Source organism: Anolis carolinensis, unplaced genomic scaffold (genome assembly GCF_035594765.1).
Source record: "Anolis carolinensis isolate JA03-04 unplaced genomic scaffold, rAnoCar3.1.pri scaffold_8, whole genome shotgun sequence".
Taxonomy (NCBI): Eukaryota; Metazoa; Chordata; class Lepidosauria; order Squamata; family Dactyloidae; genus Anolis; species Anolis carolinensis.
This window is the reverse complement of record NW_026943819.1, coordinates 4304516-4310515: the sequence shown is the minus strand read 5'-3', so window position 1 is coordinate 4310515 and position 6000 is coordinate 4304516. Positions and strand designations below refer to the sequence as shown.

At 38.7% G+C, this 6000-nt stretch overlaps 1 protein-coding gene across 4 annotated transcripts in view; it reads left to right on the top strand.

Moving 5' to 3' along the window:
• The first annotated feature begins 998 nt into the window (after window positions 1–998).
• usp2 (ubiquitin specific peptidase 2) overlaps window positions 999–6000 on the top strand; it is an 88550-nt gene continuing 83548 nt past the window's right edge. Inside the window, exon 1 of one of the 4 annotated variants that reach the window (XM_062960783.1) lies at window positions 999–1247. The gene's annotated coding sequence lies outside the window, so the exon portion shown is untranslated. Of the gene's footprint in view, window positions 1248–2860; window positions 2925–6000 lie in introns of those variants that run through there. The other 3 variants (XM_062960779.1, XM_062960778.1, XM_062960780.1) reach the window with 3 other exon arrangements.

Genomic DNA, 6000 nt, shown 5'->3' with positions numbered 1-6000 from the left:
CCATCACCATGTGGTTTGGACTAATGTGTGAACAGCTAAGGGTCTCTGACAGTGCCCATCTCATCTACCCCTATGTTTGAAAAAGTTACTTTTTTGGAGTATGAAAAGTTCTTTTATTGGACTCACAATAGCTATGCTGGCTTCTGGGGTTTATAGTTGATGCTCAGTGTGTGTTAAAGCGCTGAGCTGCTGAACTTGCGGACCAAAAGGTCACAGGTTCGAATCTGGGGAGCGGAATGAGCACCCGGTGTTAGCCCAAACCACATGGTGATGGAATTTGACACAGTTCCTAGTAGAGGTGTGTCTTCATGGTGGAATTAATGCAGTTTGATCCCATAGCTCAATAATAATAATAATAATAATAATAATAATAATAATAATAATAATAATGGTAAAGTAAAGGTTTCCCCTGACGTTAAGTCCAGTTGTGACCAACTCTGGGGGTTGCTGCTCATCTCCATTTCTAAGCCGAAGAGCCGGCGTTGTCCATAGACTCCTCCAAGGTCATGTGGCCGGCATGACTGCATGTAGCACCATTACCTTCCTGACAGAGCAGTACCTATTGATCTACTCACACTGGCATGTTTCCGAACTGCTAGGTTGGCAGAAGCTGGGGTTAACACTGAGAACTCATCCCGCTCCCCAGATTCGAACCTGGGACCTTTCGGTTTGCAAGTTCAGCAGCTCAGCGCTTTAACACACTGCGCCACCAGGGGCCCCTTTGGGGCTGCCTTAAGTCTGAAACCACTTTGAGGCACGCAACAGCATAATTTCACAAAGCCATTGCCGGAAAAGAAGACAGAACTTTTCCAGATCCTCTCCAATGTGGGTGGTTTCTCCTTGCTCTCCCCGCAGAACCATACCCCTGCCTGGTTAGGCCTCTGGATCCGCTTCCCCTTTAAGCCACCCCGATGCTGGAATGTGAGAGAGCCCCATCCATCCATTCCCCTGTGAGGTCAGTCAGATAAGACACTATATTTATCTGGCGTGTCACCTGAGCTGTGAATTTCTGCCTGTGCTGCTGACACATGCCTTGGGAGTTCATTCTGTGCCGCAGACGAGGGAGAGGAGAATCCGCTGTTTCTGAAAACAAGTGAGAACGTTCGGGCTCTTGTGAATAACTTTTTAAACAAACTTTTCCTGATAGAAAAAAGCCGCTTGCTGAGACCGAACGGAGCACCTGCCGTTGATCCGGAGCGCCATCCGTATGCCACGATTCCTCCCTGGGCCTGTCGTTTGGCACACAGGTGGGTACCATCTAGACCAGTGATGGCCAAGCTATGACACGCGTGTCAGCACTGACACGCCTAGCCATTTTTGTTGACACGCTGCCGCATGCAGATTGATTGGATGACTAATGTCTATTGCGGCCAAATTTGGTGTGATTTGGTCCAGTGGTTTTGTTGTTTACTCCATGGGAATTATGCACATTACACACACACACACACACACAATCATTCTATTATCATTGTAGTATATTATTATACAGTAGAGTCTCACTTATCCAAGCCTCGCTTATCCAAGCCTCTGGATTATCCAAGCCATTTTTGTAGTCAATGTTTTCTATATATCGTGATATTTTGGTGCTAAATTCGTCAATACAGTAATTACAACATAACATTACTGTGTATTGAACTACTTTTTCTGTCAAATTTGTTGTATAACATCATGTTTTGGTGCTTAATTTGTAAAATCATAACCTAATTTGATGTTTAATAGGTTTTTCCTTAATCCCTCCTTATTATCCAAGATATTCGCTTATCCAAGCCTCTGGATTATCCAAGCCATTTTTGTAGTCAATGTTTTCAATACATCGTGATATTTTGGTGCTAAATTCGTCAATACAGTAATTACAACATAACATTACTGTGTATTGAACTACTTTTTCTGTCAAATTTGTTGTATAACATCATGTTTTGGTGCTTAATTTGTAAAATCATAACCTAATTTGATGTTTAATAGGTTTTTCCTTAATCCCTCCTTATTATCCAAGATATTCGCTTATCCAAGCCTCTGGATTATCCAAGCCATTTTTGTAGTCAATGTTTTCAATACATCGTGATATTTTGGTGCTAAATTCGTCAATACAGTAATTACAACATAACATTACTGTGTATTGAACTACTTTTTCTGTCAAATTTGTTGTATAACATCATGTTTTGGGGCTTAATTTGTAAAATCATAACCTAATTTGATGTTTAATAGGTTTTTCCTTAATCCCTCCTTATTATCCAAGATATTCGCTTATCCAAGCCTCTGGATTATCCAAGCCATTTTTGTAGTCAATGTTTTCAATACATCGTGATATTTTGGTGCTAAATTCGTCAATACAGTAATTACAACATAACATTACTGCATATTGAACTACTTTTTCTGTCAAATTTGTTGTATAACATCATGTTTTGGGGCTTAATTTGTAAAATCATAACCTAATTTGATGTTTAATAGGTTTTTCCTTAATCCCTCCTTATTATCCAAGATATTCGCTTATCCAAGCTTCTGCCGGCCCATTTAGCTTGGATAAGTGAGACTCTACTGTATTATTACTATTAAATTATTATTATATTATTCATTATTCATGACTACATTGAAAAATATCACGATGTATTGAAAAGATTGTCTACAAAAATGCGTTGGATTATCCAGAACGTTGGCTAAGCGAGTGTTGGATAAGTGAGACTCTACTGTAATAATAATAATAATAATAATAATAATAATAATAATAATAATAATAATAATCACAACCTCTACTCTCCGTAACTGTCATGGCTTCTCCCAAAGGATTGTGGGAATTGGCAGGGGTTCTGTTACAGAATCAGAACCCGGGACGCACACGTACACACACACACACACACACACACATACACACTCATACTAACCTGAAGCAACAGTTCCCAGATGCCTTGGGAGAATGGGGATGAGAGGTAAGGCAGAGCCTTCAACCGTATCCCAAAATTACTGTATATACTTGAATATAAGCCTAGTTTTCAGCCCTTTTTTTAAGACTGAAAAAGCCCCCCTCAGCTTATAATCAGGTGAGGGTCCTGGTTAGCTTATATTTGGGTCAGCTTATACTTGAAAATATATGGTACATTTATTATTTTTCTCTATTGTTATTGGTATTATTACATTTATTATTTTTCTCTATTGTTATTGGTATTATTACATTTATTATTTTTCTCTATTATTGTTGCTACTATTTCATTGATTTTACTCTTATTTTTTATTATTATTATTAATACATTTATTATTTCACTCTGATCTTATTATTATTACATTTATTATTTTACTCTATTTATGATTACAGTAGAGTCTCACTTATCCAACACTCGCTTATCCAACATTCTGGATTATCCAATGCATTTTTGTAGTCAATGTTTTCAATACATTGTGATATTTTGGTGCTAAATTCGTAAATACAGTAATTACTACATAGCATTACTGCTTATTGAACTATTTTTTCTGTCAAATTTGTTGTGTAACATGATGTTTTGGTGCTTAATTTGTAAAATCATAACCTAATTTGATGTTTAATAACCTTTTCCTTAATGCCTCCTTATTATCCAACATATTCACTTATCCAACATTCTGCCAGCCCGTTTATGTTGAATAAGTGAGACTCTACTGTACATGTATTATTTTCCTGTATTTATTATTATTATTATTATTATTACATGTATTTTTTACTCAATTACTATTAAAAGTATACATAAGCGCATTTACATGGAAGAAAATGAGAATAATGATTTGATCAGAGTTGGACAGTAATCTTAAATTAGAGCTTGATGTAAATATTCAAAAACATTTAACCTACTGATGCCTCAATTAATGTACAGTAGAGTCTCACTTATCCAAGCCTCTGGATTATCCAAGCCATTTTTGTAGTCAATGTTTTCAATATATCATGATATTTTGGTGCTAAATCCCTCCTTATTATCCAACATATTTGCTTATCCAACGTTCTGCCGGCCTGTTTATGTTGGATAAGTGAGACTCTACTGTAATGGGAATGTCTCCTGGTCCATGGAAATTGTTCTGGAAGGGAAAGAGTTACATTCCTCGCCCAGTTTGTCCCTTTCCAATATGAACCCTCCACCGCAGCTGTTATTCCACTAAAAATAGATCCTCTCCAGGAGATCCCACCATGGATCTCCATCTCCTTGCATCGCCTGACCTCGGAGTATCTGGTTCAGAACAACAAGCCGAGCCAAAACATTGTGACAGAGGTTGCGAAAGCGCTGGAGACGTGAGTGGAGTAGTTTGAGATGGCTGGAGGATAATAATAATAATAATAATAATAATAATAATAATAATAATAATAATAATAAAACTTTATTTATATCCCGCCACCATCTCCCCAACGGGGACTCGGGGCGGCTTACATGGGGCCATGCCCAGAACAATACAGTATAGCAAAATATAAAAACAACATATCATAATACAATTACAACAATACAAAAATAATCATGTACAGTACAACACAAAATCAAAAAAAAAAAAGCAATATAACAGGGCGGGCCGCATGAACACTCAGTTAAAACCTGGGGTGAGAAAAAGATAAGAATAAAACCACGGGGAGCAGAGACATAAAATAGCAAACAGTCTGGAGGATAGATGATGGGGGGGAGTAACAAAAAAGTGTGTAACAGTTACTCTCCGAAAGCACATCGGATATCCAGATTGGGAGAGAAACACACAAACACAACACGCTCCAAGCAAGGAAAATACCTATAGAATGAATGCAATTTGGAACAATTTTAACTTCCATGGAGTCATGAGATTTATAGTTTGCTAAGTGCTGGCATCTCACAAACTACAACTCTCATGATTCCCTATCATTCAGCCATGGAAGTCAAATGGGTCCTAAACTGCATTCATTCTGCAGTGTAAATGCACCTTTCATGTGTGTATTCTTCATCTTCAGAGAGTAGAAGTGTTGTTGTTGTTGTTGTTGTTGTTGTTGTTGTTGTTGTTGTCAGGAGTGACTTGTGAAACTGCAACCCCCAGAGTCAGCAACAACCCCCAGAGTCAGACATGACTGGACTTAACGTCAGGGGAAAACCTTTACCTACCTTTATTATTATTATTATTGACACAACGACGTTGTATGACACAGCAAACAAGATCGATATGCTGGATTTCGTTTCACAAAACCACAAGTCGAACACTTCCCAAGTGTCTAGGACTGTGTGATGTATTTTCGGATGATGCGCGCAGATCCCAGCAGGGTGGCCTTTTGCAGTTGGCAGATCGTAATTTTGTCAATGTCTATTGTTTCCAAATGCCGGCTGAGATCTTTTGGCACGGCACCCAGTGTGCCCATCACCACCGGGACCACCTGCACTGGTTTCTGCCAGAGTCTTTGAAGTTCAAATCTTGAGGTCCTGATAGCGGCTGAGTTTTTCCTGTTGTTTTTCATCAATGCGACTGTCACCTGGGATGGCAACATCAATGATCCAAACCTTGTTCTTTTCTACAACTGTGATGTCTGGTGTGTTGTGTTCCAGAACTTTGTCAGTCTGGATTCGGAAGTCCCACAGTATCTTTGCGTGTTCATTTTCCACAACCTTTGCAGGTTTGTGATCCCACCAGTTCTTTGCTGCTGGGAGGTGGTATTTGAGGCATAAGTTCCAATGAATCATTTGGGCCACAGAGTTGTGCCTCTGTTTGTAGTCTGTCTGTGCAATTTTCTTACAGCAGCTGAGGATATGATCAATGGTTTCGTTGGTTTCCTTGCACAGTCTGCATTTTGGGTCGTCAGCTGATTTTTCGATCTTGGCCTTGATTGCATTTGTTCTGATGTCTTGCTCCTGGGCTGCAAAGATCAGGCCTTCTGTCTCCTTCTTCAGGGTCCCATTCGTTATTAATAATTATAATAATTATAATAATTATAATAATTATTATTATTGTCAGAAGTGACTTGAGAAACTGCAAGTCGCTTCTGGTGTGAGAGAATTGGCCATCTATGGAAGTCAAATGGGTCCTAAATTGCATTCATTC